Source organism: Staurois parvus, unplaced genomic scaffold (genome assembly GCF_062004578.1).
Source record: "Staurois parvus isolate SC_StPar_1 unplaced genomic scaffold, SC_StPar_1.0 ptg000031l, whole genome shotgun sequence".
NCBI lineage: Eukaryota > Metazoa > Chordata > Amphibia > Anura > Ranidae > Staurois > Staurois parvus.
Window position 1 is genome coordinate 3,093,922 of NW_028317827.1, and position 14,086 is coordinate 3,108,007.

Below are 14,086 nucleotides of genomic sequence, written 5' to 3' on the forward strand. Positions count from 1 at the left end.
ACAGAGATTGGGCTCCAACAAGCGCGCCCTATATAATATACATTTTCAACGACAAGTCCCTGCCATTGTCAGCTTCTCCTCACCGCTTCCTCATCTGACGTCTTCTGTCTTTGGTCATTGAGTGGCCAGTGATAATGCATGTGCACCCAAGTTACAAAGTCCCACCACCCAGCTTCATTTTCAGCATCAAACAGTTGCAAAGAGTGTACACAAAAAAGAAAAACACTGCTAGGGGTAAGAAATGTTTTGGAAGAAGAACATACCAATTTTTTTTTCCCTAGCATTTTTTATGCTGTAATTACCCTTTAAAGTGGACCTTTAGTCTATTTGACATGTTGGTTCTGTTTGAAGGGTCCCCCCCCGTCATTAATAGCATTGGAATAAAACACACAATCTTTCTATGTGTATATACCTTTTTTTAGTAAGTCCGCTCCTCAGCCAATGTCAATGGCCTAGGCAAATGATGCAGGATCTTCTACTGCCCTTTATACCTGGGATTTTTTTTGGGTGGAGAGGGTTGGAGACAGGTGGAGTCAGGCAGAGGAGGTTAGAGACCAGGGGCGGACTGACCATTTGGAAACTCGTGCACTGCCCGAGGGCCCGGGGTCAGTAGGGGGCCCCATGAAGTGCCCCTGGTACCTTTCATAGGCTTTTTTGGGTGTGGTTCGAGTGTGGGCTAGGACACAGGGGTCCCATGATCCCCTATTGCCCGGGGCCCCATGAGTTGTCAGTCCGCCCCTGTTAGATCTCGCAATCTACCTCCCCACCTAGCCTCCCCCCCCCCAATCTCCCCCTCATCTCTTCCCTCCTCTGACCTCGCAACCGCACTGCCCCCCTCCACACCCAAGACCCCGCTTACCGTAACCCCACCAGCTCTGCACTCCTTCAGCCCCGCTACCACTGAGGAAGTCACCAGGGTCTTCTCTGAAGCCCGCCTCACTACCTGCCCCCTAGACCCTATCCCCTCTCGACTCCTCCAGTCACCCCCCTCTTCCCTCATCTGCTCCCTCACCCACATCTTCAATCTCTCCCTCTCTACCGGCGTATTCCCCTCCCCCCTAAAGCATGCGCACATCACCCCCATACTCAAAAAGCCCTCCCTGGACCCCTCTGACCCAAACAACCTCAGACCCATCTCCCTGCTGCCACTCACTTCCAAACTCCTGGAGCGCTTAGTCTACAACCGCCTAAGCGCCCACCTAACTGACAACAACCTCCTTGATCCACTACAGTCCGGCTTCCGTCCCCTACACTCCACCGAAACCGCCCTCCTCAAAATCACCAACGACCTACTTACCGCCAAAGCCAAAGGCGACTACTCTGTCCTCCTCCTCCTGGACCTCTCCGCGGCCTTCGACACAGTTGACCACCCCCTCCTCCTTAATAAACTATTCTCCCTTGGCGTCAGAGACACCGCTCTCTCCTGGTTCTCCTCTTACCTATCCCGACGCTCCTTCAGCGTTTCCTACAATGGTGCCACCTCCCCTTCCCTCCCCCTCTCTGTTGGGGTCCCCCAGGGCTCTGTCCTTGGACCCCTTCTCTTCTCCATCTACACCTCCTCCCTTGGCAAACTCATACACTCCCACGGCTTCAACTACCATCTCTATGCTGATGACACTCAAATTTACCTCTCCACCCCTCACCTCACCTCCACTTTCCCCGCCCGCATCACTCACCTCCTAAACGACATCTCTGACTGGATGTCGCTCCATTTCCTCAAACTCAACCTCTCCAAAACCGAGCTTCTCGTCTTCCCTCCTGCCCGCGCCCCCCCCCCCCATCCTATCCATCACTACTAACATCACCACCATCAATCCCGCCCCGCAAGCCAAAGTCCTTGGGGTCATTCTGGACTCTAACCTCTCCTTCCAACCTCATGTCAAATCACTGACAAACACATGCAGGCTCCACCTCCGCAATATCGCCAAAATACGCACCTTCCTTACCCCAGACACCACTAAACTACTTGTGCACTCCCTGATTATCTCACGCCTTGACTACTGCAACTCCCTCCTCACCGGCCTACCCCAGTGCAAACTCTCCCCGCTTCAGACCATCCTGAACTCAGCTGCCAGACTCATCCACCTCACCAGCCGCTCCACCTCTGCCACCCCCCTCTGCCTCTCCCTCCACTGGCTCCCTATCGCCCAACGCATCAAATTCAAACTACTCACTCTGACCTACAAAGCCATTCACAACACTGCCCCTAACTACCTCACCGACCTGATTCCCAAGTACCACCCTACCCGTACCCTTCGCTCTTCACAGGACCTCCTTCTATCTTGCTCCCTGGTCTCCTCCTCACACGCACGTCTGCAAGACTTCTCCAGGTCCTCCCCCATCCTCTGGAACTCACTACCCCAATCCATCAGACTGTCACCTTCCCTCCTCACCTTCAGGCGCTCCCTGAAAACCCACCTCTTCAGGGAAGCCTACCCCACCCTCACCTAACTGCTGCTCTCCTTCATTCCTCCTACCACTCCATCCCCCACAGCCACTTCCTCCTGTACCACTACCCCCTCCCTCCCAGATTGTAAGCTCGAAAGAGTAGGGCCCTCTTACCCCTCGTGTGCTGTTCGTAGCTGCTGTAATGTTTCATGTATTGTCCCCCCCTCTATTGTACAGCGCTGAGCAAACCCTTTGGCGCTATATAAACTCAATGTAATGTAATGTAATGTAATGTTAGAGACCATTACTGCGCATGCCGTACCACGCAATCACGGTTCCTGCTGCCATCTGCCACACTGCATATGCACGCGATTTGCCTTTACTGAGGGAGGGGATGTGGCAGTTACCAGAAAGCAAAAGAGTGATAGCTACAGCTGCCCAAAGTTAACATGGCTGTAGTGACATTACAGGGTGAGCACAGTTCCAGGCTGCATATTTCAGATTTTAATAAATGAAGTTGATATATCAAATTACCCACTTTGTTACATGCTGCTCGTTGTTTTTCTGAAACGTATCATGTTTAAGTTACTTTTTAATGTAGTATTAAACGAAAAACCAAAAATGTAATACATTGCAGCTTATCAATTATTAAATATGGTGGCTGCATCGGTTTTTTTATTCGGCTTTTCCCCCTCTGTTTTCACCTGGTGATCTGGCCTGTAACACACCCCCTGTATTAGTAAGACACCACTCTGGAGGAAAGAGAACAGGACAAAACAGGCAACAGCATTGTTGGTTTGTGGGGATAGGAATGTTAAATATATTAGAAGATTTGAATACAAATAACAAATTGAAGCCAGACTCTAGCTAACACTTTATAATCAGTTACAGCAGACAGTTTTTTTTTCCTTTTGGGATAAAGGTTTTACATGATTAAATAAAAACTGATCATTTTAACCACCCCTGCCAGTGTTAAGTGGTTTGGTCTTAACTGTGTAAACTGATCCATTCTACTAGAGAGCCTGAGCTTCTGAAAAACAACAGACTTGCTGCCTGAATCACCAAATGCAAACAGAAGAAAGAAAGCCAAAAAATGGAACGTAGGCAGCCATCACATATAAGAATTTGTAAGCTGCAATCTAATAAATGTTTGCTCTTGGGTTTAATACTGCTTTTTCCAGAGTGTTTTTTTTTTTTTTTTTTGGAGAGGTGTTAATTCTAAATCTTATTCATGAAGACAGCAGATCTTGAGACATATATTTAAATTTCCCTGCTTTTAATTGACAAACCAGAGTAACAAATTAGGAACATTTTATTTTTTTTCTGTAATTTCTTTCCAACATAACTTTTAAGTTACCCCATACCAGAGGCATGGTAAAGATCAGAGTGAAAATTTGCCTTTGAATTTATTAGAACTCAGGATAAGAAAAAATAATTTGTTTGCTCAGATAGTTCGAGTAAAATTAAGACACATGTAAGTTGTGTTTGTGCAGACAGGAATTTGCAGGATGGCGATATTTTTACTAAGTAAAAAAACAAAATGGCGGGGTGCAGTTGAAGCTAATAATAGGTAGCTGGAGTTACAAGTTGATCCTGACCATACCTTCTTCCACTTTTGAGCCTCTTTATTAGTCAGGAAGGCCACCTGTCACATTAACCTCCCTAGCGGTCTGATTATAATGATTATAATATGTCCATATTTCTGTGCTCAAAGTGGTAAATTTTTTTGCATGGAAATATGTATTTTTTTTATTGTAGGCCTGTAATTTTTAGGAATAACTCACTGAAATCTGTCCGAACAAGAGTCTAGTACACATCCCGGGTATGTTAAAATTTGAAACACGAAATCATAAATTATAATTTAATAAATAATCATAAAAAATAATAATATAATAATAATAAATTTAATTCAATAATATAATCATACCAAAAACACTGAAATTTGAAATATAGCGCCAAGTTCGCACATCACTGAGCAAAGTCGCAAAATTGTTTTCAGTGTCTGATGACGTATTTCCCCACAAATCATTATCACTCAATTCTGCAAGTCTTTCTAATTTACTATCGCTTTTCTCTAGCTGGTCTAAAACCGATTTTGACCTAAAGAGACGCTTTTTGGACGCCATGGACGTTGCTCAGTTTCCAGGCAGAAAGAACAGTAAAAATGCAGGCAGGGCGCAGGACAAAGCACTCGGGACAAAATGTATGTGAAATGGTTTGATACAGGAATGTTATACTATGTGATTTTAGTGATTTTAGTGAATGCCACTTTTTGTCATTTTCAAATTTCCGCTGTACCGTCCCCCGTACGTCCCGACGTTGCAGGGGACGGAACCCAGAAGACAGATGCCGGCATCCGCCGGATTACATTGCCGGGGACACTGCAGGGGGGACATCGCGGGAGCGCAGGACAAGGTAAGAGAAGAACAGATCCTGGAGCAGCACCGCATGGTAAGCCCGAGTGTAGCTCGGGGTTACCGCTTGTGGTACTGAAACTTTACCCCGAGCTACACTCGGGAATACCGCCAGGGAGGCTACATGACCATAAAGTTAAAATGGAAGTTAGGAAGCGGATGGACCAAGCTAAATTTCTAAAGGAATAGTTGAGATTTAAATGTAAATTCAGCTGCCTATATCTCTAGACTAGAGGTCTGCAAACGTTTCAGTGCTAGCCTTCCTATTGGCCAGGTAGACCACCTGCCACGTTAGGGACCATAAAGGTAGAAAGGGAGGTAGAAAGAGGTGGGACCAAGCTGATCTTCTAAAGGAAGAGTTGAGATTTAAATATAAATTCTGCTGCCTATACCTCTAGACCAGGGGTTACCAAACTGTTCAGTAAGAGGGCCACACTGTTTATTTTACAAACAATCATGATCAGGTTCTCTGTTATGTCTGGGTCCCTATCAGAGTCCCTCTTACAACAGAGTCCCCCCTTACATCTGGGTCCCCATCAGAGTCCCTGCCTACATCAGGGTCCCCATCGGATTTCCCCCTTATATCTTGGTGTCTGTTAAACATGGTCCCTATCAGAGACCACTTTACAACAGAGTCTTCTCTTACTTCAGGGTCCATCAGAGCCCTCCTTAAATCAGGGTCCACATCAGAGGGCCCCCTAACATCAGGGTCTACATCACAGTCCCGTCTTGCATTGAGGGTTCCCATCAGAATTCCTGCATGATATCAGAAGCACTACCCATAAACAGTCTCTGCTGACCTTAATCCTCAATCAGTGCACATTGAGGAAATGCCACTGACCCTAGCAGCTGGCAGGATAAAAGCTTGTAGAAGACATGATGGGGTTGATTTACTAAAACCGAAGAGTGCAAAATCTGGTGCAACTTTACATAGAAACCAATCAGCTTCCAGGTTCTATTGTCAAAGTGTAACTGAACAAGGTGAGCTTAGAAGCTGATTGGCTACCATGCACAGCTCCACCAGATTCTGAATGCTTCAGTTTTAGTAAATCTACCCCAATGTGTCCCATGGGCCGTAGTTTGGAGACCCCTGCTCTAGACCCACTAAAGATTTTGACATGCTGTTTCCACACAAAGTACCTGCTAATATGTAAATATTATCACATGCTCAGTTTAAGTTGTCAAGGTTTGCGACTTACTTATTTTAAAGTGACCTTCTTTACTGTTTTCTTCTTTTCCAGAAGAAAAACATGTCCAGTTCACCTTTAGAGATCCTTCCCCTTTGTATAAAACACTTTTTTTTTAATTCCCTCATGCTATTATTCGATATTTGCTTTCCTCGGCAGTTTTCTATGACCAGCCATCTCTGTGCCCTGGCATAATGAAGCATAAAATAGTTGCCGCGGTTTTGCGCTATTTTTCTTTGATACAAGTAAAGTGGCTCATTTTATTTAAAGCCGCTCTATTCACTAGCCTTAGGCAGCAATAAAAGCGAAGTAGCGGAGGTAGCCTCCATTCTAGTTTACATGTTACCCTCGGATGTCATTTAATTTCATATTCTCTCTTTTCTTGTAGCACAAGCAGCCTTTATGCATGGAGGAAAAGAGCAAAGAGCTTGACACTACGGAATTAATTTATTGAATGCAAGAAAGAGGTTAATGTATCCTCTTTGTACATATGTCTAAGTATCTGAATGTTTTCTCCAGTTGACTGGTAAATGTTCGCTCGGTTTCCGAGAGATTGACTCCAATTGTAGCAGATACGCCGTTATATAATACTGTGCGGTAAGTAATACACAACGTTTGTGTCCACATGAATACACTCGGCCAGAATAGCCTGTGAAATGACAAAAGGAGACCTGGCTACTAAATATAACAAATCCTGAATTATGCAAAATGATCTCCACTGGAGGCTGCAAAAGTAATGTAAAAAGAATCTATAGAAAATACAAAATGATCTCAGTTTATTAAAGCTATTAAAAACATTTTAATTGGTTGGCAAGCTTCAGAAGTCTCTACTTTTGATCAATAACTCCATCCTTTTTTTAGTGAAGTTGTCCTTTATAGCTACCACACATCCTTTGTATACCCAGCAGTGTATCTAAAGCCAAGATGGAATATTTTATGTATTGCAGCTTACCAGTCCTTAGATTTAGTGGATGCGTTAGTTTTCATTTTTCAGGTTTTTATTATCTTCTATTTTACTTTATTTATAAAAATGTGCATCGCAATTCACCCAGTAAAAGTGCATGGACATTCACTCTGTGCAAATGGGGCAAAATAAAAGCATGCTATTAGGCTATTTCCTGTGATCATCGGGTGACATCACTGTCCAAATATGACGATGTCCATATTTTGTCAATGATGTCATCCAGGAGCCCCCCCTTTTTTTTCATTGGTGGAGGGGACTGGGAGATGTCACTCAATGAAAGTGAAGTAATAGGACTGGATGTTTCTGCAGTAGATTTTTTTTTAGGCAGGTTGGTGGGTGTTGTTCATAATATTTGACAAGGATATGGATGATGTGATTGACAGTGGATTTACATTGTGGAATTTTGTTTTGTGTTTTTGTAATAAGTACTTCTACTCATTCATATGAGTGGGGGGGGGGGGGTAATGTCTTGGGGCACCTTATTTATAAAGAGGACTTCCAGATTCCAATAAGCTCCCTATCTGCAGACCCCCACAATCAAGGAGTTGTGCAAAAGAGGCCACATTGTGATCCCTACTGATACTGGGTAATTTTCTGCTCCCACTTGCCACAGTCTGCCCCTACCCCCCAAGTCTGCACTGGACCTTTTTTAGTTTGGAGATCCCTGGTCCTAGGGAAAGCATATATGTGACCTATTTTATTTTTAAATTGATACCATATCAAGACATATTAAGATGGCAAAAAATGTGTGGCAGTTTGGTCAGTAGTGACTACAGCTACAGAATATATGTCTACTAGATATTTTACAAGCAAGCTCACCAGTGAAGGTTATATGCCAATATAAGTGTTACATCTTACTTAACATGCATGCACATTACATGAAATAATATATCTGATGCTAGGTCCACTTTAGTACTGAATTAAAGAATACAAGACTGCTTTTTCCATCATCAGTTTATTGTAGTTTGCCTTTTTCCAAAGAGAACATTTTTGTTAGTCTGCATTTAAATGTAATACAAAACTTTCTATGGTGAAAATAAAAGTAATAAGAAGCTAGACCCCTTGGTCCAAATGCTTTTCAGCAGTGCCCCAGGACCCTAATCTGGGGCACTTTGATATGCAAATATTGAATTTTTTGTTGCCTTGCTGAGCCATGTGTTAGAACAGGAGACATCACAAAGCAAATTAGCCAAGGTCCTTGCAGTTCCAAAAAGGGGCAATCCTTAGTTTCCATGGTTTAGCAGTGATAAAAAATAAACTCCCAAGTCTGTGACAAAATCTATTCCAGAAAAAAACCCATTTAAAGAGCAGGGCTGAGCTCAGGCATGTTCGGACCCACCGGAGCTATCCCGCTGGGAAGCTGTCAAAGCCAACAGCCAAGTATAGGTGGCAGAGGCATTCCCCATCTCACAGCTGCACATATGCAAGGGGCTGGTTCACCTGCGACTGCAGGGTGGGAAATGCCTCCACCTATTATTGGTTGTTGGCTTTGACAGCTTCCCAATGGGAAAGCTCAAGCAGGTTTGGACGCATGTCTGAACACACCTGAACTCATCCCTGCTAAAGAGATTCACACTTTAAAAAGTAACTCCACTTTTGTAGAGAAAAATCAATCCTCTATGGGTAATCAATTCACTTTGCAAGGATTTTAAAAAAAACTTTGTATCAGATTCCTCTTCCTGTTTCTGCTCTGAACAGTAATTTATTTGACCATGCATTTTGCATATTGATTCTGAATCGGAGTGACCAGCTCATTATAATCAGCTGGTGAACTCTCAGTGTTCTGATAATAAAAGTTGCAGTGTCTGCATTCCTTTAAAATGATTTAACCCTTAAAGTGTATCTTGCCAAAAATGACCTTTTTGTTGCAGAGAATGCCTAAAATCTGTCTTGTATCTAAAATGCAGACTTTATGAGAAAATCAGTGGCCAATCACTGTTTTGCTTTGTTTTTTAAAGCCACTTTGCAGTAAAACAAGGAAGCATAAAAACCTGTGTAGTATATTATGTGCTTTACTAAACAAGAATGGTGTACATACAAACTACTTACAATCTTAGGAAAACAATATATGACATACAGAGTATTACATATATGCATACAATATACACATGCAAAAGACATCTATCCTTCCTATCAAATAGATTGCATATGCACTATTGCATACATCGGCAATGTATGCAATAGTGATACACTAAAAGTTATTTAACTTGGGTTATAGTGTAGATTTAGTATCATCCCCAGGTGACATTCCCTCCTTGAACAGACTTTCTTTGGTCTTTTGGAGTCCTCTTCCTTCTTTGTTCTTCCTGGTGATATGGCATCGTCTTCCTTATATCCAGGATATCTTCCAAAACTCCTCCTTGCTTCTCCAAAACTGGCCTCCATGAACCAGTCAAACAAGTTAATTAGCATTTGAATAGTGGAAACATAGCTTCTAAAAACAATACATTGGGGTTGATTTACTAAAGGCAAATAGGTTTTGCACTGAAAGTACAGTTGCTCTAGATCTGAGGGGAACATGAAAGGAAAATAAAAAACAGCATTTTTGCTTATACATGATTGGTGAAAGAAATCAGCAGAGCTTTGCCTCATTTCAGAACTTCCCGTCGGATATAAAGCAACTGCACTTGCAGTGCACAGTATATTTACCTCTAGTAAATCAACCCCAAGGTAACTAAATATATTATTATTATTATACAGTATTTATATAACGCCAACAGTTCACTCAGCGCTGTACATTACAATGGGGGACAATACATGAGACAGTACAATAACAATACAGTGCGATACACGAGGGGTTCGAGGGCCCTGCTCCTTCGAGCTTACAATCTAGGAGGGAGGGGATAGTGGTACGGGAGGAAAAGCTGTGGGGGATGGAGTGGTAGGAAGAGTGGAGGAGAACGGCAGTTAGCAGGGGGTGGGGTCGGCTTCCCTGAAGAGTCTGATGGATTGGGGTAGGGAGTTCCAGAGGATGGGTGATGGCCTGGAGAAGTCCTGGGGGTGGGCATGATAGAGGAGATCAGGGAACTAGAGAGAAAGAGGTCTTGTGAAGAGCGGAGAGTGCGTTTTGGGTGGTATTTGGATATTAGGTCGGTGATGTAATTTGGGTCAGAATTATGGACAGCTTTGTATGTCAGTGTTAGCAGTTTGAATTTGATCTGTTGGGCAATCGGAAGCCAGTGGAGGGCTTGGTAGAGGGGGGTGGCGGAAACGGAGCGGTTGGTAAGGTGGATAAGTCTGGCCGCCGTATTCAGGATCGACTGAAGTGGGGATAGCCTGTTGTGAGGAGGGAGTTGCAGTAATCGAGTCGTGGTATGATGAGGGAGTGGATGAGCTGCTTAGTAGTTTCTATGGTTAGGAATGGGCGTATTTTGGTGATGTATATATATATATATATATATATATATATATATATATAATATATTTATGCTCTAAAAATCACTAAAATAGCCATAGCAACACAATCACGCAAACAGAAAATAACATTTCTAGGGGAGTTCCATACACCAAAGGTGTGCAGAACACCTCCAGGTTGCCATATTGTAAGACAATTACAACGACTGCGGATTTAAATGGAAAGCTAATTTTTATTAGTATTAAATTACAATATGGCATATATAGCAAGTGTAAATTATAGATTGTTGTTTTTTTGGTGTTTTTTTCCACAAAGGCAGAGATAACTTTAAAAATTATAAAATCATATATGTACTCATGTTCATTTCAAAAAGACCATTTAACTAATAATACCAACAACATTCTATAAGGTTCCCAACTTGGCCACTTTGATAGAGATTGTACAATTAAGGGGCAATCAGTTTACAAAATCTATTATTTCCCAAGGAAACAGGACATAATATACATAAATCTGTTGGAGTAGGTAAGAAAGGTGCTTTCAGTGAATATGATTAAGCTCAGCAAACTTTAAAACATGCCAGTTTATTGCTTGTGTTGCTCATGTTAAAAAATCAAATTGTATTTTCTTACAAATATTTTATAAAAACATAATCTGTTTAAGAAGGTGTATTACCTTTGCAGATTCCTGTAAAACTGTACTTGTTTACACTGAATGGCCCAGATAAGAGCGCAGACAGCAGGTGGTCAGACAACCCCAATAATGGTTATAAATATGTTTTGTGTTCTTTACCTCTGCTTGATTGGACCTTGCTTCAGCAAATCTCAATTCGTTGCACCGTGCGATTGCAGCCTTTGATTCCTGTAACGTGATTTCTGTGAAGTGTGTCAGTCTCCCTTTCAGTCCTGATTGTACTCAATTCTACACCCTGTCATTTGGCGGCCTCTAATACCACGCTGTTTCAATGACGTTACCCACGCTCCTGTCAGGCACTATTTGAAGTGCCTCATGAAATCGTTTCTTTTGCTTTGCCACACTTCAAAAATGTTTCATAATTTAGAAGCTATGGGTCACTGGTTCACAAACTGCAAATAATGAGTTGGAAATTGGCATGTTACAGAAAATCTGCAGGTTTTCACGTGTATTTAAATTCAGAATAAGAAATCAGGAAAGACTTCTTTTTCAAGTAGTTAAAGAAGAACTTTGCTATGCGCTGCATAAACCTAAACTGACCACAAAATATAACCCAATATAATGTTAGGAAAGCTACAGCTCCTTGTTGAAAACACTTAAAAGTGTTGAAACGTTCAGATTGTCTGCAAAGGAGAGCGGTTTTAAAGCTGTGCTGAGTAATGATTGCATTCATGGTTCATTGCTCAATAGTTATCTGCTTGAACATTAAGGTGGGATGTCCATATGGAGTTGAGGAAGTGCTCCTGTGAAAGTTTACTTGGATTGTTCTTAAGTAACCCTTGGTTTATTTTTTAATTGCTAGTCTGCTGAACTGGATGGTTCTCCTTTGGCTGCTCAAAATTTTCAAGGGGCCCCAGGGGGCCATCAATAGAAAGAATACGTTGTGGATTGGATTGGATTGGTTTGACATTTAGTGGGTAGCAGGGGCGGACTGACAACTCATGGGGCCCCCGGGCAATAGGGGATCATGGGGCCCCTGTGTCCTTGCCCAAACTTAAAAAAGCCTATGAAAAAGGTATCAGGGGCATCTCATGGAGCCCCCTACTGACCCCGCGCTCTCGGGCAGTGCCCGAGTTTCCAAATGGTCAGTCCGCCCCTGGTGGGTAGGGAGAGTGTAAAAAGTAGTCCAGATGCATACAGCTCTGGCAAAAACAATGTATTTACTTGAAAAAATGAATAAGGGTAGAGCCAATGTGTTTTAGGGGTTTTTAGCACCCCTTTTTTCAGATATTGCAATATGATATGCATTCAATCCATATTTGATACAAAGCCGCAGACTGAACACTTACCAAATTGTAAGCCTGGAATAAGGTGGCCCAAAATGCCAAAATGCATGTGCTGTAAAGTCATTCATGTTATATAAATACATTGATTATTTGATGTTCTAAACAGTCCTCACCCACCAACACCCAAAATTGACCACTGGTACATTTTTGCATAAAGATAGAATTCAATGCTCAACAGTTATCTGCTTGGATATCAAGGTTGGAAGTCCATATCAAGTGGGAGGTAGCACTGGATTTGAGGTGAAATTCTACTTGGATTGTTCCAGTATATCTAGAGCCTGCTCTACTGCTTTACTGGAAGGTTCTCCTATGGCTGCTAAACTCTTGCAAGGGGCCATCAATGACAAGGATCCCTCATGTGTAGATTTGACTGTTGGTGGGTATGGAGAGTGCAAAATGTAGTCAAGATGCATACAACTTTGACAAAACCATTTATTTATTTAAAAAATGAACATGGGTACAGACAATGTGGGGTTTATTTACTAAACCTGGTTGACTCAGAATCTTGTCCACTTCTGCATAAAAACCAATCAGTTTCCAGGTTTTATTGCTGAAGCTTAACTGAACATGCTGAGGTTAGAAGCTGATTGGCTACCATGCACAGGTGCCCAAGATTCTGAGTCAACCAGGTTTAGTAAATAAACCCCTGTGTGTTCAATGTTATACACAATTCCCACCCACCAACACCTATAATTGAGATGTGATTGCATAGCCAAAGATGGCACTGGTACATATTTTGAGGTCTTCACATGGACACTTCTGTAGTCTACCACACAGTATGGGGTTAACTGCTTATTTGACCATCAATATAAATGGACTATGCATCTGTTGCAGATTGGGTTGCCTGACACTGAGAAGGTGAAGCCATACAAGGTGCTATATTCAGGCGTATAGGCATATTCTTTGTTTATTATGCTCAGTGCCACCAGCAGTCATACCCACATAGAAAAGCATGTGTGGTCATTCCTACCCGCTAGCATGTAAAAGCTGTGTAGGGTGTGGCAGGCACAAATACAACATGGCTCCAGGCTCTTAAAGTAGAGTAAATACAGACCAAAAATAATTCTAGGTGTTTTGTTTAGGAGATCAATTAGTTTAAACATCAGGATCCTTTCTGAGTTGTTAAACAGACCAATTTCTTAATAGGTTATGTTTTGTAGTCCAATTTGCCAATGAAAATGATAAAAACATTTCAGATAGGGTTTTTTAATCTTACAGATACTAAATACTAGGAGGTTTATTCACACTGATGCTTTTGGGTATCCATGTAACATTTTAAATTTTTTCTTCAACACATTTTGACCAAACAATTTAATAGGCATGCATTTCAGCACACAATAATGCACAGATGTGTTTTATGTGTGAATTTTGTGCAGTGCATTGAAATAAAGGGGTCAGGTGCATAGGGTGCCTTAATGCTTGCTAACACAATGCATTACCTGAATGGACCTAAAAGGTGAACAAATAATGACGATTATGAAAATGTATACGCTAGAGAAAAAACCCTCCTACAGGACTTCTTGCACACTGCTGGATACCCCCTCCCTTCATTTCATGAGTCGAGCACCTTCTATAAGCTTTGGGGCTGTAGAACACAAGCATTTGAAAAGCCAAGATCTTCTGCTCCTAGAACACAGTATAGTTGTTTCAGACAATACAATCTTATGGTTTATTTTAGTTTTCACACAACTAGTTATAATTAGAATTGCTCCTGTTCAGGAGATGCATCTGGCCAGATTTAAGATGCCCACCTGCTCATAGAGACGCTGTCACTTGTCTCATTATAGTCCCCCTCGCAATCC